The 22,279-nt window shown below is 38.3% G+C and overlaps 1 protein-coding gene across 1 annotated transcript in view; it reads right to left on the minus strand.

The window, feature by feature from the left end:
• The window catches only part of LOC126777159 (inactive dipeptidyl peptidase 10), a 184,045-nt gene that overhangs the window by 106,543 nt on the left and 55,223 nt on the right, over positions 1-22,279 (minus strand). The gene's annotated exons all lie outside the window — the stretch shown is intronic.

Consider the following 22,279-nt stretch of genomic DNA (forward strand, 5'->3'; position numbering starts at 1 on the left):
CATAAACATTGAGTCAAATATCAAAGTTGCGGAGTGCAGTATAATACAACTTTTTGCACCGTCAGCTGCTAGCGACGGAACATGAGACTTGTTTTATTACAATTTCGTATTTTATTCTGAAACATGATGATTTCGCTATTTACTTTTTTTCATAATACGACCAATAATATTGAGTGATTTTTTTGACTTAAATGGATCATACAGCTCAATGGATGTTCAATTGTATAAGCAGTGAAAGTTATGCTCGAAATTTCGTTTGTATATTGTTCAGGTTACCTAAGTATCGAACACGTGCTGTTTTTTATATATCTTCCGAGAAGGCAAATGACTCTACTCCAACTGATGGTAAGTGATAGTACATTCCAAACGCGACGACAGCTAGTACAGTCGGGAAGAATGTTCTGCACTAGCCACCCCCGCCGGCCCGCAAGATGCCTTACGCCTGTTTCACGCCATGAGCACTTAGGGCTTAGAAACCGCCTGTAAGTGTTGGGACATTGCCGCTGGGCACAGGCTGTTCTTGAGGAGGGGGCTTGGAGCAATGAAATTTAGTGATACAGCGAGCTTAAATATTTAATCTTCGCCTAAGATTCGCGAGCTACCAATGGGCGGCATTGTTTTTCAAGTTTATTTTTTAAGCTTTCAAATACGCGTATTTCCATTTTGCCAAGGAGTGCATCGTCACGTCCATAACGGAAGCGCGTATTTCTTTGTCCATATTCGTTGAGCGTATGTATTAAATTGAACTGAAGCTAACGATTGCGTGTGTGGAAGGACAACTAACTTCACGAGTGTGAATTTATACCGGTTTTATCCGAGTCCGGAGCTCGCTTAATGTATCTTTAAATGGTATAAATCAAAGTCATTCTTCACTTCAGTCCATTTATGCGCTTATTTTTTCAATCGAGCGATGGATTTTCATGCATTTGCACGAGGATTTGGTAACTAGTGGCAGAAGGGCTTAAGAGGAAAAACAGATAAGACAATTAAATTATTTATAGTTGTATTAAATTAAATGCTGTAGAAGAAACGTGTTGATGTCTTAAGATAAGGGATAGTTAACATTTATATGATTAAAAATCATTATATATAAACCATAGACTTAGTTTAATTTTTCACTCAGTATTATTCTTTAACACTTGGTGGTAGTTTCGTGTATGCCCGTCTGAGTAAGTACGATCCACTCATTACATATTTTACCACCAAACATAGAATTGTTTATTTCTGATTGGAAGGGTGAGCCAATGTAACTACAGGCACAAGGTACATAACATCTTAGTTCCGAACGTTGGCGGCGCATGGATGCATCAATGTCAGGTGGACGTGCGGTTTGCCATGGCTGTTTAACTGTTTATTAAAACATAACTTTAAAATGAAAACATAATAATAAACTTTACGAATAATTGTTGCACGAGCTATATTTTTATAACATTCTAATAATAAAATGTCTGTTTAAGAGCCGTTAAGTGAGAACGACCCTGGAAAGGGTGTGGACGAGAAAAGGTTGGGTTTGTTATTTTGTCTTCATTAAAGTACACTTACGGGTTCGCACAAAACTGTTCTGTTTATAATATAAACTAGAGATACAAGTGGCTTCGTCTGCGTGGAATTTTGTGACGGAAATTCTTCAAAATCTTCCATTTAAACGAACATAATGCCTATTTGAATTATACATAAAATAAGAATATATATTTGAATTATACATAGAAAAAGAAAAGAAATACATACAAAATATTTAAATTATTAAATAAAAGCGGTTTTGGTAACTCGCAAATATTCATATTAAATAAAAAAGAGTATATATAATTAAATTAAATTCAATTCATTCGGACAATTTAAATCTTTTCTTAACACATAATCGTTGAGCTTGTATTTTTGTAATATCGTTTTTCAACTATCTTCTAAAACGGTCATTGTAACGTTATATATAAATAGGTATATAACAAAGAGAAACAATAGCAGATATAATAGAATTTGTTTTATATAGAAAAAAAAATGCTGAAAGTACAAATCTTCCGAGCGCACAATTAAGGTAAGACAGTTGAATGTCTCAAGTATCTTTTCCTGGTACTTGTGACGTTTAAGACATGCTGAATAGTCATCGTTAGGAGTTTCTTAACTGCGCTGTCATTTTCAGAAGTCGCACCTTCTGAAAAATAAGTGCGAGTTCTTAAAAAACATTCATCATTCATGATTGTGGCTTGAATTGTACGGTTGATAAAATACAAGAATAACATTTTATCAGTTTCATTCTAAGCAAATCCAAATATAAATTTTATTGTTGTTGTTGTTTTAAGTTGTAGTCTACACATGAAGTGGTAAGTAAATGCGGTAATACATAGTATGATGATACGGTGTCGAGTTAATTGACTCTTTGGTCACGGTATCGAGGTGAGCTCTACAGAAACCTAATAGAACCTTATCACGGGCAAGCATATGAGTTATATCGAAATGATCCAGCCACTCCGATCTGAATTCAAGACGGTCATCGCTGGTGTTTGAGTGCGTAAGAAATTCATATAACCTGGTCCCTCCACGATCCGAGTACCTTTCAGATTTTTTTTTACAATTAATAGGCCAGTGTTTGATCGTTGACTTGCCTGATGTTAAGCATCGACACGGTCTAAGATGTAGCACGCTTGCCTATAAGAAACCTGTTTACTCTGGATTTGAAGAAACCAACATTGTACCTATCAGGAAATACGGACTCAGGCAAAGCATTCCATAGTTTCGCAGTGCGAATGATGAATGAAGATTCAAAGCGCTTCGTACGTAGGCGGGGATTTTCCACTGTGTACTTATGGTGCTTTGGTCGCTAGTGCTTTGGTTTGGCGGTTTGCCTGGCCATTCGATAGTAATGCCTGGTCGTTCGATTGTAAAAATAACAGAATAGTCAATATGTCTTACAGTGTCAATGTTCAAGTGCGTGGTCATACCACGCGCATGGTTTCTTGTTCAACAACAATCTTATTTTAAGTTTTCGATAAACAGAAGTGAAAAAATGATTGCCGAATTAAATACAACATTTATGAGCTTAACTAATTAAAACCTTAAACTCCTCAATTCCTTTATTCAATGTAGAAGCTTCTTACATGCTTATTAATAAAAAAAACTGCAGAAAAGAAAACATTTTTATCTGAGAAGAACCAACGGAAGAAAGCCAACGGATTTTCCTATGTCTAATTTCGTAATTTCCTACAATTTTCTCTATTATAAACAAATCGTATTCTAAACATTTTTGATATATCAAAAATTTAAACGAAAAAAAATCGTACAACCACATAGTTCGTGAAATATTAATCAATTAACAAAAATAAAGGCAATACGAATTCGCGACATACATTTTCGTCGAGTTATAATTGTCAAAGGCATTTGAAAACTGAATCGTGTGCAAAATATCGATCATGTTCGCAAGGGATAGAATTGAATTGGACACGGTATCTGTTATTTTTAAGCCGATTATCGGTAGCTGTTGTGATTGCGGTCGTATTTACATATATATACTTAATCCGCATGCAGTGGGTAGTTGAACAGTTTAAAAACATACTTTAACTGGTGGTAGGGCTGTTTGCAAGCTCTGAGTAGGTACCACTCCTTGTGTTCCGGTTCGAAGGATGAGTGAGACTGTGAAATTACAGACACAAGAATCATAACATCTTAGTTCCCTAGGTTGGTGGCGCATTGGCGATGTAAGCGATGGTTAACATTTCTTTCAATGACAATGGCTATGGGCGGTAGTGACCACTTACCATCAGGTGGAACATCTGCTCGTCCGTTTACCAATTATATAAAAAAACACTTTCAGATATTATAATTTTGAATTTAGTACCAATAGTTTATTAAACGGTTCTTATAAAATAATAAATTAAAAAGGGTTTCTATAAGGATATAAAAACGGATGAACTTAAAAAGTAGCATCGTAGTACTTAGTATTATTACAATACTAATATATATAATTTATAAATAATTAACAGCCAATTAAATTTGACGAGCCGGTTGGTGTGGTTGGTGGATGCTTGCCTTTCACGAAGGTTGTGGGTTCGATTCCCACCCAGGACAGATGAACATGTCTGTTTGTCCTGAGTCTGGGTGTAATTATCTATATAAGTATGCATTTATAAAATAAAAGTATTATATGTAGTATATCAGTTGTCTGGTTTCCATAGCACAAGCTTAGTACAAGCTTAATTTGGGATCAGACGGCCGTGTGTGAGAAATGTCCCAGGATACAATTAACAGTAGTTTTATTTGTCCTTTAAAGATAACAATAAAAAAAAACATTGAAATCGTTGTAGATATTCCAAATATAAAATTATTTATATACTTGAAGTATCTTTATCTTGTAAGATGACAAATGACGAGGCTTGTAAACTGTCTTGTCATGTTACGGGATTCAATAAAACGTAAAGCTATATTTACTTGGTGATATGGCTTCGCAATACTTGGGAATCAGTATTATTGACCAGCGCGCCCCTCTTATGCGCCATTACTCCGAGGAGCTCCCGGTCGTTGACCAAGGAGAGATTAGGGCGGCTCTAGAACAGCTTAAAAACAACAAATCTCCGGGAGATGACGGAATCACAACAGAGTTGCTTAAGGCAGGCGGGACTCCGGTCCTGAAAGAGCTAGCAAGCCTCTTTAATTCCGTCATCCAACATGGCAAGACCCCGGAAACGTGGAGCGGGAGTGAGGTGGTACTGTTTTTTCAAGAAAGGTGATAAAACCCTCTTGAAAAACTACAGACCAATCTCCCTCCTGAGTCACGTGTATAAGCTGTTCTCAAGAGTCGTCACGAACCGTCTCGCCAGACGACTTGACGAGTTCCAGCCCCCAGAGCAAGCCGGCTTTCGATCAGGCTACAGCACCGTGGACCACATCCATACTGTTCGGCAGATTGTGCAGAAGACCGAAGAGTACAATCAGCCGCTGTGTATGGCATTTGTGGACTACGAGAAAGCCTTCGACTCCATCGAAACCTGGGCAGTGCTCGACTCATTGCAGAGATGTCATATCGATTGGAGATATATCGAGGTACTGAGATGTCTGTACAACGCCGCTACAATGACTGTCCACATCCAGGACTGTAAGACGAAGGCGATCCAATTGCGCAGAGGGGTGAGACAGGGGGATGTAATATCCCCGTAACTGTTCACCAACGCGTTGGAAGACGTTTTCAAAACGCTGGATTGGACTAGGTATGGAGTTAATGTAAACGGCGAGTACGTCTCACACCTTCGATTTGCCGACGATATCGTCATCATAGCAGAGTCGCTGGAACAACTCACCGAAATGCTGCGTAGCCTAGACGAGTCTTCCCGGTGTGTTGGTCTCGGCATGAACTTGGACAAGACCAAGGTCATGTTCAATAGGCATGTCGTGCCGGGACCGATATACGTCGAGGGGAAACCTCTCGAAGTTGTTAGTGAATATACCTACCTAGGACAGATTATACAAATCGGTAGGAACAACTTCGAGAAGGAAGCCGATCGAAGAATTCGCTTGGGATGGGCAGCATTTGGCAACCTTCGTCAAGTCCTCAAGTCGTCTATACCGCAATGTTTGAAGACGAAAGTTTTCAACCAATGCGTCTTACCTGCCATGACATACGGTGCCGAAACGTGGACACTAACTGCGGGACTAGTCCACAAATTCAAAGTCGCTCAGCGTGCTATGGAGCGAGCTATGCTCGGAGTATCTTTGAAGGATAAGATCAGAAATGAGATTATCCGGAAAAGAACCGGAGTCACCGACATAGCTTGCAAAATTAGCAGGCTGAAGTGGCAGTGGGCTGGTCACGTATGTCGTAGGACCGATGGCCGTTGGAGCATACGAGTCCTAGAGTGGAGACCGCGAATCGGCAAGCGCAGCGTAGGGCGCCCTCCAGCCAGGTGGACCGACGACCTTAAGAAGGTGGCGGGCACCAACTGGATGCGGAAGGCGGTGAACAGGGAGCTTTGGCGCACCTTGGGAGAGGCCTATGTTCAGCAGTGGACAACGATTGGCTGTTGATTGATTGATTGATTGATGGCTTCGCAAGGCTGTCTTACTGTCTTACGTCTAGATAAGTACCAATCACTCATCACAATATTCTCTCGGTTTGAAGGGCGATTCAATGAAACTAAAGGCACAAGGGATTTTAGTTACCAAGATTGGTGGCACACTGGTGATCCACTAGTTTTATAACCTATTCCAAGCTTACGGTAAGACGTTGTTTACTCTCGAGGTAAAATATATTAAAAAAATATCAAAATCCATCAAGATCGACTATTGTTAATTTAAATATTGTTCTTTTATTATACAGGCAATAAGTGAAAAGTTTTTTGCGTCTATTACGTTCTTTTAAAATACTTTTTAATACTTTTTGTTTTTTAATTAAAACGGGACCACCCTCGATATATAACTTATTCAATAAAAAAAGAATTTTAAGTCGGCTTCAGAGAATATATGAAGGATTCCGTAATTTGGAGTTAGTGTATAATTTGAGGTTCGCAGGCGGCATTTAAGTTTCTTTATTCAATTATTTTGCCAATTAATTAAATAAACGCTGAGTCGACTTTGCCGTTCAACGTAGCAGACATATGATAATTGACACAGAGGAATGTTTTCTTTATTATTATATTAGGTAGGTGGATTGGCATAATGAGTGGTCACCATCGCGCTGACGTTACATTACGCGCAAACATTAGCACTGTAAAAAAAATACTAGCCAGCCATGTTTACAGCTAACTATTAGTGTCAATGATATTATTATTTTCTTTTCCTGTTTCCCTTTTCACATTTATCAAAGAATGCTCGACATGTTTAGAGAAGACTATAAACTCTTATCATCATAAAGCGGAGGCGACAAAATCATATGGACGTCAGCCATTATACATGACGTAAGCGAAACCAGATTAAATAATAATACTAAGCGGTGTCGTTGCCATGTTGTATATAATAAATAAAATATTTTTTATATAAATATAAATGTATATAATTCAATAAGGCCTTGTTGGTCTGGCGGCTAGCTCAATAGGTTAGGCCCATAAGAGATTTTTTTCTTAAAAAAAATTCAGTAGCAGTTCGGAGTAAGGACGATCATTGTTACACTCACGTGCCTTATGTGTATATGTAGTATATTATGCCTTTGGTTCTCTCCGTATAATCAGATATATCGAAATATATAGAAAATGGGAATAGAATACAATAGAACAAAGAGAAACAACCCACTTATATACACGACAATATCTTTTGTGTTATGTCATTCAATATGTAGTAAAATGTCATTAAATGGTATGCGATATTGACTCTTTTAATAATTTTTACATTTAAAGGACATATACATCTAAAAAGCGTTACTGTTAGTCGGATTTCATTACGAGTGAGATACGAAGTGAGTTCTAATAGGACTGCACGGATTTTATGCTACGAGTGTGACAATACAAAAGAAAAAAAATGAACGTATTAATATTTCTCGAACGTCTCAGACAGTTAAATCCCTTAATCCTATTATTTCTTAAAATCTGCTATCTCATGTTAAATCTTGTACAATATTCGTAATGTTTGTTGGAAAAGTAAATGACAATTTTATTTTTAAAGTTATAATCCTCATTTTTAATAAGATATAAGTTTGAGAACCGACGTTGAAAAAAATCGTATTTTGAAGTAGAAGATGTTCTTGTTTTAAAATTCTTATGTACCTCTTATTCAAATATTTATGAACACATATATATATATTCCAATTTTAGACAAATAATAGCGAGTCTGGAGAATAGCCATGGTCAAATGCGACTACTCTGATCATCACCATCCTGTTCTTTTCTATTGTTAGACATAGGCCACTACAATGGCAAGCCACTGAACTCGATCTAAATTCTTAATTTCCATCCGCTGCCCACCACTTTGCGTATATTATCACTCCACCTAATTGCTGGGCATCCTATGCTTGACTAGACGTGGTCACTTCAGAACACGGCTACTCCAACGGCTGTCGGTTCTGCGACATATGTGACCAGCCCATGCCACTTCATCTTTTTAACCCTTTGATTATGTCAATAATTTTAGTTCTCCGTCGGATCACCACATTTGGGATTTCATCCTTAAAAGAAACTCCTAGCATGGCCTTCTCCATAGCTTGTCCGGCTGGCCTTTAGATGGAGCTTCTAACCATACCTCATGTTGTTAAATTTCATAATATTATAAGGTTTATAAGATATGTGGGGACAGATATACATAATCTGCTGAAATCCTAACTCTTACGTTTTCTTCATTGGAGTCGGGTAAAAATAGTTTGCTCTAAGCTTTTAATGTAATTTGTATGATAAGTCTGAAACCGTCTCGTCTTTAATAAAACTTAAGGCATCCTAATATATCGGTCAACGAACTTGTTTGTTAGGAATTTCTTACTTCATAAATTCTTATTATTAGTCTGAAGTCTTATGTAGTATTTCGTACAAAACCGTTATTTTTTTGGTTTAGCGTTGTATGGAATCGTAAATAATCCTAATCTCCGATTAAGTCTGCTTGCTTTAGAGCTTTTTAGAGAAATAATATATAAATATATTAAGCTATAATGTGCTTTAGAAAATAGAATTCGTTTTGATATTAATATTAAATTTATTGTAGCGTTCGATTTTAAAATATTAGCTATTAATATATATAGATATATATGCGTTGCTTATAACATTTTTTTTTATGGAACAGGAAGGCAGACGAGCATATGGGCCACCTGATGGTAAGTGGTCATTAAACGCCCTTAGACATTGGCATTGTAAGAAATGTCAACCATCGCTTACATAGCCATGCGCCACCAACCTTGGGAACTAAGTTTTTATGTCCCTTGTGCCTGTAATTACACTGGCTCACTCACCCTTCAAACCGGAACACAACAATACAAAGTACTGCTGTTTTACGGTAAGATATCTGATGAGTGGGTGGTACCTATCTGATGAGTGAATTTAAAAAAGGAATATGAAGTTTTATCAGATACGTCACGGGATATTCTCCGATTTTTATTATGTTTTTCTGTAAATAAGCTTAACTTCAAGGTTGGTTTAAGTTTAAAGACTATGTGTCCTACGTTATGTTTGCTATTATTTATAAGATGGGATGAGAAAACGATGTAGTCAAATGCAAAGATCACTCTTAGTAAGGTCATTAAAATGAAGAAAATTATAACATTTTTTTTCACAAACGTTCTTATAAAAATCTTTTGAAAATGTATACCGAAATGACTTTCAAATTCACACATTTAATTCATCTAAGGACTGACGTTCTAGGAATTCATAATAAGGGGGAAAATAATGTTTTGGTCTGACTACTAGTCCAGTGCGAGAAAACATAAGAATTATTGTATCTTTGAGAGAAATTAAAAAAAAAATGTATTAGAATTATTTTACCTATTGCGTTTACGACATTAGGGAATTTCAAGTTATTAGATATACTATGGACATAATTATACAGGATTTTATATTATACAATCTATTAGTAAAAGTAGATAACGCGTTTAGACAATTACGAGATAAACGACACACGTGTCAATTCAATCATCAATGTAATCTTGATTTGCATATTTGAGTGTCAGTGTTGACAAATTAGACAATATGCTTAAAAAAATCGAGGAAAACAATAATAATTGTTATTATTATTATTCCTTTAATTACAGAATCATTCAAAGATAAAATAACTAAAAACAGTCTAGTACTGTAAACTGTAAACATTCTAGTATTGATTCGGTTTTTACAAACGCTTTCTTGTTGTTGTGTCCTATTTAAATCTTGCCATAGTATCGCTTTCACACATGTAGCAATATCTTAATCTTCTCAAAACTCCAAAATAAGAAGGGAAGTCTGACGTCATTCACGAAATCCTTCGTTATGAATATTTGAAATCTATTTTTCGAGCATAAAAGACTCATTCATCTTAAGAATCCTTAATGAGTCGCTAAGTGCACCCCGGTGGAAAATATTGTTTTACAAGTCACCGGTTTTAAAATCACCTGTATTTTATTATGATAATATTTTAGCTGTATAATGTGACACGAGTCAAATACAGTGAGAGGCGTAGTTTGAACTAGTTTTAAAATTGCAGTAAAGATCTTGGTCTTGATTTTTTATGGATATATCATCGACATTTTGTTTTTGACTATTGCAAAAAGTTTATTTTATTAGTCACTATTCAGTCACGTTATTCATATAATTATTTAAAATTAACTTTATGGATGTTGTTTTTCTTGTAATGAATTTGTTAACAAATAAGCTATAATAAAGTTTTCATCTTGAAACGAATGTCTGCCCCACACAGTAGTAACAGCTGTGCTCAGTTCAGATGAACCAAGTTTGATTCGCATTCGAAAAGTTGATTGGATGTTTTTCACAAGTTCAATAAAAGTAAAATTAATCTCGCTTAATCTAAAAATAACTTTTAATTTTTTTTTTCCATTGTTAGTTTTGGTACAGTAGCGAGAAGAGGTATCGTGTTTACAAAAGCTGTTTTATCCCTAAGTAATCAGTGTGGTACTAGTGGTAGAGCTTTGTACAAGCTCGTCTGGGTAGGTACTACCCATTCATCAGATATTCAACCGCAAAACAGCAGTACTTGGTATTGTTGTATTCCGGTTTGAAGGGAGAGTGAGCCAGTGTAATTATAGACACAAGGGACATAACATCTTAGTTCAGTGTGCGAGTAATTGTTATATTGCTTGGACGTGTTTCATTGTTTTTATTATATTGTGAGTATCGCTTATCAGTTCTCGGAATTGTTTGCTAACGGCCGGTTCTAGTGGACTGGACCGGTTAGTGATATTTAGACCTTATCGCAATGAGTGTGGATCCAATCTTGAGTGAAGTGGGAGAAGTATGCCAGGAAGAAATAATAGTACCCTCACCAATTATTGAATACGGCGAAAAAAGACTAGCTAAAAGAAGCAGGGAAGATGAAGGGGATGAGGAATGGGTTGAAATCAGAAATAGAAAAGCAAGGCGAAGGGTAGTGAGGGGTTATTATAAATATTTGCATTTCCTCAACAAATATTTTACCCAAACAATTTGCTTTAGCCAAAATATTCAGGGATCAGGGAATTACCGACATAAGCCGCGTTAAATATATAAACCCATATAAAATAATCGTGGAGGTAACTAACGTGTGCAGTATGGAGAAATTAACTTCCTGCGAATACCTTCTCGGGTTGGGATGGAGATTTCAACGACCGATGGAAGTTGCTCTTTCCTATGGCGTTATCAAACATATAGAGATGAATTTGTCTGAAGAAGAATTGCTAGATGCGATCACTAGCGTATATGAGGTAGCTAGTTTGAAAAGACTTAAGCGTCGGGCTGAAGTAGAGGGAGGTTGGACAGACAGTGAAGCAGTCAGGCTTGGATTTAAAGGGCCGTCTTTGCCTGCCTACATACACATTTATAGCATGCAAGTGAAAGTTGAGCCCTATATGTTTCCAGTGACGCAATGCTCTAGATGCTGGCGGTTCGGGCATACTATTAAGATGTGTCCTACGAAAACAGTATTTTGTCCAAAGTGTGGTGGGAAACATGATAACTGCCCAACGACAGTGTATAAGTGCATTAACTGCTCTAAAGACCACATGGCGTTAGATCGTAGCTGCCCGGAATATCGTAGGGAAAAAAAGATACGGGAAATAATGGCCGAGTTTAATGTCTCATACCGAAAAGCTATTACAATGTATGTTCCGCCGCAACTTAATGCAAAGTAGGCTACGCTCCCAGCGAACCAAAGTTATCCTGATCCTCGTGCCCCAACGCCGGCACCTACAAATCATCAATCCCCGGCGAAATCTACCACAGAAGCCCTGACGTATGCACAAGTTGCATCAACTCGTGCGAGGAAGACAGAAATTACTAATAAAGTAAAGAATAGAAACACAAGTGACGCTAAAAAGAAGAACAAAGAAAAGGAAAAAAAACAAGAACTGGAAGCAAACAGCGATGAAGAAAATATGATGGTTACAGACTCCGAGGAAAGTGTGTCTTATTATTCGAAAAGGGAAAAGAGTAGGCAAAAGGGAAAGAGACTATCAAGAGATATACCGTTTACTTGTCTAGTTAAAGAATTTATTAATATTTTTTGTAACAGCAATATTTCAATAAATGATAAAATAGAAAAGTTAGCAAAATTATGTGTCGAGTGGATTACGAGATATTGCATTGGGGTTCTCCTGGAATGTTACCAATGAATGTCTAGGCAGCGACCACCTCATCATAAAATTATCAACATCTTCTAACTATAACCCTATATTTAACAAAAAACAGAATTACAAATTAGCAGATTGGGAAAAATATAGGAAATCGATAGAAAATGACCTAGTACAAATAAGTTTGCCAGTTGAACCCCAAAAAGCTTACGATGTTTTTGTTAACATAATTAATAAAGCAGCAAATTTATGCATTCCATATACTAAGGTATGTGTCAACCCTAGTCCTAAATTTGTCACAAAAACCTACTGGAAACCGGAACTTTCTAAAGCCGTAGCGGAAAGGAGACTGGCATTATCAGAGTTTCGGAAAAACCCAACACCTATTAAATTAGAAGAACTGAAAGCCAAAATATCTGACGTTCAAAGGCTCATTAGAAAAGCAAAGAATAAGGAATGGTGGGACTTTTGCTCTTCAATAAATGAGGAAACTTCTGTTAATCAAATGTGGATGCGAATGAGATGGATAAAAGGACACAAATTTGCTAAGCGAATGGTGGGCAAAACTGTAGCCGAAACGATGTTAAATAACCTCACACCCGATTTTGTTACTCCATGCCACCCTCGCTGTACATCTCGAAACTTAAAATTAGAATCCATCATTTCGACACATGAATTAGAAAAATGTTTAAAATCTAAGGACACGGCACCAGGTTTAGACGATGTCTCATATTCAATGATTTTTAATTTACCTACTATAGGAAAGACTACGTTACTAAAAATTTATAATATGTTCCTCAATAGTAATATTTCCTAATCTATGGCGATACATTCGCATACTTCTCATTCCTAAGCCTGGCCGGGACTGTATCCAAGTATCATCTCTTAGGCCAATATCCCTGATGTCATGTATATGCAAAATTTTTCATGCTATCTTAAAGAATAGAATCGAATGGTATCTTGAAAAAAATCATATATTTTCCGAACAAACAAAAGGGTTTAGAAAAACCCGCTCTTGCTTAGATAATCTAACAGACTTCGTATCTAGTGTACAAATTGGATTTAGTAAAAATCTAATGACAGTGGGGTGTTTTATAGACGTAGAAAATGCTTATAACAATGTTGATGTTACATATCTTATTTGTAAATTAGATCAATTAGGTGTAGGCAGTATGCTTTGTAATTATTTGTGGGATTTTTTACATAAACGATGTCTGATTATTGAAGGCCAAGACTTTAAAATTGTAAGATGTACGGGAGTAGGCCTTGCACAGGGAGATCCTATATCTCCATTACTATTTAATGTTGCAACAATTGATATATGTGATACTATTAATTCGATGGATTATATTAGCTTTTCGCAATATGCCGATGACTTTGTAATATGGTCACTGGTGGTAGAGCTTTGTGCAAGCTCGTCTGGGTAGGTACCACCCACTCATCAGATATTTTACCGCAAAACAGCAATACTTGATATTGTTGTGTTCCGGTTTGAAGGGTGAGTGAGCCAGTGTAATTACAGGCACAAGGGACAAAATCTTAGTTCCCAAGGTTGGTGGCGCATTGGATATGTAAGCGATGGTTGACATTTCTTACAATGCCAATCTCTTTGGACTCTACTACCACTTACCATCAGGTGGCCCATATGCTCGTCCGCCTTCCTATTCTATAAAAAAAAAAAAACTTCTTCTGATAATTTAGTTTTTTTATTTTTTATTTTTTTATTTTTTATATCGCCGGGAGGGCAAATGACTCTACTCCACCTGATGGTAAGTGGTAGTAGAGTCCAAACGCGACGACGGCCAGTACAGACGGGAAAAACGTTCTGCACTAGCCGCCTTCGCCTTGCCGGCCCGCAAGATGCCTCTTCACGCCTCGTTTGAAGGAACCCGGGTTGTAAGAGGAGGGGAATACGTGAGCTGGTAAGGAATTCCATTTTTTGGAAGTGCGAAAAAGAAAGGAGTTGCCAAATTTCTTTGTTCGCGATGGAATTGATGTCACAGTTAGGCGGTGACATCGAGAACCAGCTCGCGTGGACTTAAGAAGGAAGGGGGAAGCAGGAATTAGAGAGAATAATTCCTCAGAGCACTCGCCGTGATACAGTCGATAGAAAGCGCTCAGTGCTGCTATCTCACGACGCAATTGTAAAGGTTCAAGGGTGTTTGTGACCTTTACGTCGCCAATAATGCGTACGGCACGTCGCTGCAACCGGTCCAAGGCCTCAAGTAGGTACTTAGCGGAGCCATCCCAAAGGTGCGAGCAATATTCCACGCAAGACCGTACCTGTGTTTTGTACAGCAGGTACAGTTGTTGTGGCGTGAAAAAGCGCCGCACCTTGTTCAGAACTCCGAGTTTCCGTGAAGCTGTTTTTATAACAGCCTCGATGTAATCCCTTGGACTAAGGTCGCAGCGAACGTCAATCCCCAGCATGGCGATTTTGCTTTGCATCACCAGCGAAGTACCACAGAGGGAGGGAAGAGGGGAAAATGTTGACTTTTTCGCCGTGAGAGCGCATACCTGTGTTTTCTTGGCATTAAACTCAACAAGATTATCAGAGCCCCATTTGGCGATGAGATCTAACGTCCTATCGAGTTCAATGACAAGATTCTCCCGCCTCTCCTCAGTTTCCGCCCGCCCAGCCACTGCGCGTCCGTGGTATCCACCATGCACTGTACTATCATCTGCATAGCAATGTATGTTCCCAAGGGAGAGCATATCATTGATATGATAGCTGAGCAGGCAGACCATATGCCGGTAGCTTGGAGAGAAGACTTCTGTGCCAGACCCTGTCGAAAGACTTGGAGATATCGAGGCTGACAGCCAACGATTCTCCATGCTTGTCGATAGCTTCACCCCAGAGGTGTGTTACGTACGCTAGAAGATCACCTGTGGACCGTTTTGGTCGAAACCCGTACTGACGATCATTAATTAGACAGTGATCTTCTAGGTAATGGATCAGTTGGTTGTTTAGAATCCGTTCCATCACCTTACAAAGTACTGAGGTGATAGCTATTGGCCGATAATTTGCCGGGTCAGACCGATCCCCTTTTTTGGGAACCGCTTGCACATTAGCTCTTCTCCAAGCCTCCGGCACACTTCCCGAAGAGAGAGAAAGTTGGAACAGGCGCGTTAACACAGGAGACAGCTCCGCTGCGCACTTCTTCAGCACTATGGCTGGTATTCCACCGGGACCGCTAGCTTTCCGTACATCAAGTGATTGCAGCTCCGCACGCACATCACGTTGCCTGATTTTAATGTCAGGCATCGTATGGCCACATGCAGGTATTGTAGGTGGCAGTGCACTACAATCATCGATGACGGAATTGTCGGCAAAGAGTTTAGCCAGGAGATCAGCTTGCTCTTGCGGACTGTGAGCTAGCGATCCGTCCGGATTTCTGAGCGGTGGCAGCGAAGGTTGGCAGAAATTGTTTTGCACAGACTTGGTCAGACGCCAGAAGCTACGGGAGCCCCTAGGATGCGAAACAAGGTCATGACCAATCTGTACAATGCGCTGTGCATCCGCTCTCGTGTATGCCTTTCTACAGGACTTGGAATTTTTATTATAGTTTGCTTTCAGTGAGTCAATGTTAGATGCCCCGCTAATGCAGCCGTTGATCCACTTGCGATATGCCGCCTGCTTAGCTGATACAGCATCGGCACATTCACGAGTGAACCAACGGTTACGCGTACTCCTACTGACGAGATCTGAGCTAGGAATGTAGTATTCCATTCCCAGCATGATCTCGCCAGCAACAGCAGCGGCACTAGCTGTCGGGTCATTCCCACTGAAGCAACGTTCCTTCCAAGGGACCGACGCATAGTAATCGCGCATACCGTCCCAATCCGCCGACTTATAGTGCCAAACGCGACGTTTGCATACCGCTAGTGGCGGCAGCTTGGCCTGTGGCACTCTGGTAGAAATAAGGCTGTGATCCGAAGAGCCAAGAGGAGCCTGAACCACAATCTGATATTCCACCGGGTGAGAAGTCAGCAGAAGGTCCAGTAGAGAAGGTGCTTGCCCATCAATGTCTGGGATCCTGGTGGGCTGATCAACCAGTTGGGTCAAGTCATGTGTGAGAGCAAAAGCATGAGCAGTCCTTCCAGCATGGACAGTTTTGAGGGATTTCAACCAGGATTCGTGGTGAGCATTAAAGTCCCCCAAAAACATCAATTCCGCGTTAGGAAATTGCTCTTGCGCAGCATCTGCCACCCGACTAAGATGGTCAAATAATCGGCTTGTCTCCAAGTCACCATTGTGGGATCTGTAGAGGCACACGTAGACTCGGCTCTGACGAACCAGGTCCACACGTACCACCAACATGGAGAAGGAGGGGTCCTCCAAGCCGTGCAGTCGGTGACAGCAAACATCCGTCCTGACGAACAAGCATACTCCGGCTTTCGCTTTGAAGGATTCTTCAAGCGTGTAGCCGGGATAATTAAGGTAGCTGGTATCGGCAGGACGGAGTATTTGTGTCTCCGTGAGAAACAACATTGCTGGCCGTGCTGTCTCGAGATGGTGGTGGACAGCGTTGAGGTTAGTGTGGAGTCCTCGGATGTTAGAGAACTCGACCTCAAACAGCGAGGGTATGGTGGGGGTGAGCACCGCTGTACGACCGTTATTTCTTTTTTGTTGCGCCATTTGGGAGAAATTAAATGGAAAAGAGACGTGAAGCGAGCGATGTATTGCCACGATAGGGATGGGCAAAGTGTGGAGGCGTGTTTCCCCAAGTGGTTGCCAAAAGGAAAAATACACTGACCCGCCGGACGGAAGGGCCCCCGAACCCCCCCGGAAGTGGCCGCCGGGACCCCACCTACCGGTCACCAACCGGCACGACGGTCCACCCCGAGATTATGCGTGACCTGGTGGGGCAGCCTCACGAGCTGGTTAGGCACGCTCGGGCCCCTGTACTATGCAAATTGACATTGACATTGAAGTTGACATTCAAAGCCGATTACAAACTGCTTTTGATTGTATAGCCAAAAAATTCCATGATATTAATTTAGAAATTTCATCAACAAAAAGCAAAATATGTATTTTTTCAAGAGGGCACAAATTGCGCAATATTACTATTACTCTAAATGATGTAGTTTTGGAAGTCGTGGATAATGTTAAGTACCTGGGGATGTGGCTGGATCGCGGTCTTAGATGGACTAAACATATTAAAGAGATTGTGTCTAGGGTGTCTAAGTTTTTAAATATATTTAAGATGTTAACAGGATCAGGTTGGAGAGTCCATCCAAAACATATTCGTAAGCTGTATATAACGTTACTTAGAAGTAGATTAGATTATGGTTCATTTTTGTATGACAACTGTTGTAAAACCAATTTATCGAAATTGGACAAAATTCAAAATCAAGCAATGCGAAACATTGGAGGGTTTATAAGGACCACTCCCATACATGTGATGGAGAGTGAACTTTGTTTACCTCCTTTGTATTTAAGAAGATTATATTTGGCAGATTGGAGAGAAAAGCCGAGATGGCCTAGTGGTTAGAACGCGTGAATCTTAACTGACGATCGTGGGTTCAAACCCGGGCAAGCACCACTGAATTTTCATGTGCTTAATTTGTGATTATAATTCATCTCGTGCTTGACGGTGAAGGAAAACATCGTGAGGAAACCTGCATGTGTCTAATTTCATTGAAATTATGCCACATGTGTATTCTACCAACCCGCATTGGAGCAGCGTGGTGGAATAAGCTCCAAACCTTCTCCACAAAAGGGAGAGGAGGCCTTAGCCCAGCAGTGGGACATTAACAGGCTGTTACTGTTACTGTTACTGTTATATTTGGCAGGAAAATTTTGGCTTAAAAACAGATCACTCTATAATAATACTTATTTTTCATTAATTAATCAATTAACAGATCTGACACATAACAGATTCTGGACTAACAAGAAAAAACCTCTACTTACACAAATTTCCGAGATGTACAAATCTCAACCATGCAACTCTTTCTCAAGTTTAGGCATGTTTTCATTAGATCAATGGGTAACTAGTATTGATATGTCAAGCATTCTAAAAACAAATATCGAAGGATTTACCGGTTCTAAGCGAGAGTATCATCAAATTAGTTTGCGAAATACTTGTATAAAATACATAAATTCGAATTTTGATTTCAATTTGAACATTTATTCTAAATTCCAAATTAAAATAGAGGTATCTATAATGGAAGCTGAGCTTGTGGCTATTTTAGAGGCTTTAGGCTATATTGAGTGTACAAGCTACAGTAAAGTAGTTATCTTGTCAGACTCCAAAAGCGCGCTTCAACACCTATCTCGGTGTACCTCGATCTGTCGAGGGTTACCTGTAGCTTACGCGATTCTAAAGCTTCTATCTAAGTTACAATCAGATGACAAAGTAATTTTCTTTCAATGGATACCATCTCACGTAGGCATAGAAGGGAATGAACAAGTAGATGTACTAGCCAAAGAAGCTATATCTGACGGTGTTGAAGTCCTCTTTACACCTTCATTTGAAAGTTACTTGCCAAATCTAAAAGTGCATTGCTATGATTTATGGAAAGAGTACTTTGACGAAAGAGCTAAGGAGAAAGGTATATGGTACCGTACGATCCAGCCTCATCCATGCAGATATCCTTGGATTGAGAATAGTAACATGAATTTTAATGAAACGAAATTAATTCTGCGGCTTCGGTCTGGGCACATCCCATGCAATAAGTTTGCATTTCTGATGCGGAAATCAACTTCTCCAAACTGCTCAACTTGTAATGTACCTGATGATCTTTTGCACGTATTGATGGAATGTGCTCAGAACGAATCTCTTAGAACTAGACTTAATTTGGATATAAAGTCTGTTGGACAATGCAATGTCATTCTGTCAGATCCGACGTCAAATCTCGCAAAAATGTTGTCCAAATTAAGTCTTAGATCTGTGATTAATTAAGGTATTTTTAAGTTTAATATATTATATTTTGTACCCTCCTAAGAATTCTCAACCAGGGCGGCATGTTCGCTTATGCGAAAAAGCCCTTTTTTTTTAGAATAAAAAAAAAAAAAATAACATCTTAGTTCCCGAGGTTGGTGGCGCATTGGCGATGTAAGCGATGGTTAACATTTCTAACAATGGCACTGTCTGTGCTCACCAATTACCATCAGGTGGCTAATATGCTCGTCCTATTCAATAAAAAAAAGTATGAATCAATAAAATACTACTTTTAATTATCAATTAAGTATATATCTTTGCTAAATATATAATAAAATGTTATAATCAACAGTTTTTTTTAGGTAAAAATCATCAGGATTAGGAAACCAGCGATTCAGTATTTTTTTCTCAATCAGATTATTGAAATATCGTCAATCATAATCGAATCATCTTAGTTTAAACTGTAAATATTTTTTTTGTAGGCAACAAAATTATGACGGTAAAAATAAGAAGTAATTTATTTAATTATTAATTTACCAAACCACTTAGTAGTTTTCTTGTTCTTCGGTTCATAGAGATGTATTCACTATTGCTTCCGAAAGTAAGCTGATAACATCATCGTGGAATTCGCTTTTTATATAAGGCTATTAAATTACATCGGAAACATTCTTGAAATATGTAGAGACATAAAGTACATAAAAATAAATAACTATAAGTAATACCGATTTACTTCGAGTTCGAAATATAAACCTTTATAAACAACTCAACACAACAAACTTAACTCAAATTTCAGGTTTATTTTATTTAGCATTTATATAATGGTCATCGAATTTTCTAGAATTACAAGAACATTTGAGCTAGATTCTAGATTTTTGTTTATGGATATATATGTATTATTACATGACTTATTATATTATATTTCACTGCCTCGTTGGTCTAGTGGCTTGATGAAAGGCTGCAGACCCGGAGGTCCTGGGTTCAATTCCCAGGTCAGGCGAATAAAAAGTCATTGGGTTTTTTTGTCAGAAAATTCTAAATAGCAGCCCGAAGTCTGAAAGTTTAAAGTTCACTCCTGTACCTCGGAAAACACGTAAAGCCGTTGCCTGCGCCTGAACTCTTGCCGGTCGTGTCGGATTGCCGTCCCATCGGATTATGAGAGTTAGGGAATAGAGAGTGCACCTGTGTTTGCGCACACACTTGTGCACTATAATATCTCCTGCGTAGTTGGCTAATCTCCCTTGAGATTGGCCGCCATGGCCGAAATCGGTCTGGACATCATGTATTACCAAATGCATATTGAGTGCATTCATCAGAGTTTACATTTGGTAAGTTATTGCATTCTTAGCTATGTGTATTATCTATACAAATCCAAATAATTAAAATTACTGTGACTTCACAATAACTGCAAGTTACCAAAATCAAGACATGGTTTTTATGTTTTGTTTCATTTTAATTTTTGTCCATCTTAGAGGTATTTCAATATCTATCGAGGGTTAGTCTTTATTTCATCAAAATCGGTTTAGTATTAAAAGTTATAATATCTTAAAGCTTACATACATATTTGTTTAACGCTATTTTTATTAGACTTATAAGTATTATAAACACTAAAAATATTTTTCAGGATATTAAAAATTTCCTCAGGATGAATAGCTTTATGCTTATATAAATACAAAGGCGGGATGGGCCAGTGGTAGAACGCGTGAATCTTAACCGATGATTGTGGGTTCAAACCTGGGAATGCACTATTGACTTACTATGTGCTTAATTTGTGTTTATAATTCATCTCCTGCTGGATGATGAAGGAAAACATCGTGAGGAAACCCGTATTGGAGAAGCGGGTGGAATAAGCTCCATACCTTCTTCACAAAAAAGGAGAGGAGGCCTTAGCCCAGCAGTGGGAAATTCATTGGCTGTTACTGTTACATAAATAAATTACGTTTAACGTGGAAAAGCGCGCAGTAAAGCTAGTGAGGATTGTAAGTATAAGGAATATTGAAAAGTACAAACATTTCTTGAAAGCTTTTGAGAACATTCAAGGCTGGCGAAAAGCTTTACCTGTCTCACCATGTCACCTCATGTATTGGTAACGTATTGCTGGATACACGTCAGTAAGGGTTATATTTTTGAAGTTTTATTTTTAAAAGCCTTCAACAGAAGTAAATATAACAGGAAATTATGAACGGTGGAGCTATTTTAGTAAGAAATATTTAAAGATTCAAAGCAGACCTGTTTTTAATCGAAATTAATTAAATATACTTATCAAGTGGGATTTCGCACTTTCAAATCGTCATTTTACAAGATTATAATAAACGTAAAGCTATCACCTGTTTGGAATGTAGATTTTAACGAGAAGAACAGGCAAGAAACTCGGTAGTTACTCTTTTACAGCATATCAATTCCAAAGTTATGTCAACCCTACCTAAAAGTCAACAAATAATAAATCCACGCTTTGTAATAATTATTTATAATCTTGTGTCGAATATGCCTGTATTAATGATTTTTTTTTAACTAATAATTTAAATTTATGAATTAGCAATGTTGTAAATAATTATAACATTCAAAGTATAAGCGCATTAAAAATATTCATCTTTATGTAATCGAAAGGAATACGAGCTCAATTGATGAATAAAAGATCAGCAAGCAGTCACCACATACTCTTAGAATATTTCATGACTTTTAGAGAAAATGTTCACCAGAAACAAAAATGTTGCCTGCATGATCGTACAAATCAATTATCGCTTTCTATTGGTATTGGCTTCTCGAAAGCACATATTACAATAATAAGAGAAAAATCATTAAACATTGAAAAGTAAAACTACGATTCGATAAGAAGTTGTAAAGGTTCTATAAAAGTCAGAATAAAACAACAAAAGCCCAATTTAAATATCACAGACTGACACCAACACAAAAAGTTCATAACAGCAAAAAAATATTCATTTATGACACAACTCTGTACTTACTATACTTGTTTATTCATTCATCATTTTTTTTTATTCCGTAACCGTAACAGCCTGTGAATGTCCCACTGCTGGGCTAAAGGCCTCCTCTCCTCTTTTTGAGGAGAAGGTTTTGGAGCTTATTCCACCACGCTGCTCCAATGCGGGTTGGTGGAATACACATGTGGCAGAATTTCAGTGAAATTAGACACATGCAGGTTTCCTCACGATGTTTTCCTTCACCGTAAAGCACGAGATGAATTATAATCACAAATTAAGCACATGAAAATTCAGTGGTGCTTGCCCGGGTTTGA

This window comes from Nymphalis io, chromosome 22, assembly GCF_905147045.1.
Source record: "Nymphalis io chromosome 22, ilAglIoxx1.1, whole genome shotgun sequence".
NCBI lineage: Eukaryota > Metazoa > Arthropoda > Insecta > Lepidoptera > Nymphalidae > Nymphalis > Nymphalis io.